Source organism: Nematolebias whitei, chromosome 2 (genome assembly GCF_014905685.2).
Source record: "Nematolebias whitei isolate Nwh7 chromosome 2, NemWhi1, whole genome shotgun sequence".
NCBI lineage: Eukaryota > Metazoa > Chordata > Actinopteri > Cyprinodontiformes > Rivulidae > Nematolebias > Nematolebias whitei.
Genome location: NC_056499.1, coordinates 9,520,398 through 9,521,391, shown reverse-complemented (window position 1 = coordinate 9,521,391; position 994 = coordinate 9,520,398).

Below are 994 nucleotides of genomic sequence, written 5' to 3'. Positions count from 1 at the left end.
GTCCATCCATCCATCCATCCATCAGTCCATCCATCCATCCATCCATCCGCCACCAAGGGGCCAAAGTGGGGTTTCTAGAGAAACCCCCAAAATAAATTTAGAAGTGTCTTATACCTTAAGGAGTGAGTGAAAACAGATTAAAACAACAACTAATCACATAAAATCAGCTATTAAAACTCTAGAATTTAAGAAATGGTCAACACGTCTGAACACAAAAGATAAACTAAACACACCTGATAGAAAATATCCTGAAGCCATTCCTGATTCATTCTGATATTTATGTGAACCAGAGTGGTTTGTTTGTATATTTTTGCCCAAAGTTTTGCTTCTGTTTTGTCACAATTTCTTAGTTTATTCCAGATGTGTAAAACTTCACCACCACTTGCTGATGATAGTTGAGTTTATTCACACCGTGAAGCAACATTTCAGAAGTGTTGCTCAAATGGTCACACTGGGTCTGCTCCCTTTGTATTACAAGAAGGATCTGCGGGTGATGACGGGCGGTGTAGAGAAGCAGGTTTAAAATAAAAATTAAAAACAATTTTTTGTCTAGTGTTGTTCCAACTAACTGATTTGTCAGTCATTGACAAAGACTTACCCCCTCCCCCCCAAAAAAAGATACATTGTTTGTTTTTGCCATTTAAAATATCGACATGGCTAATATTTACAGACACAACTTCTCTATTTTCTCTCATGTACAATCAAGGTCACAAGCGGTGTTTGTGTTTTTTTCCTGAATGAGTTTGCCAACAGCCCCCCATGGCAGCCGTCTGTCTGTCTTCACTGTAACTGGTTGACAAATGATCCATTTTCTTCTTGTATGCTCATTTTATCCTGTTCATGGTTACAAGGAGATGGTACTTCCAGCAGGTAACAGACAGGAGGTGGAGTACACCCATACCGTACCATACCATGACATACACCATACCATGCCATGCCTTGCTATGCCATACCATACCATATCATCCCATACCGGACCATGCATACCATACTG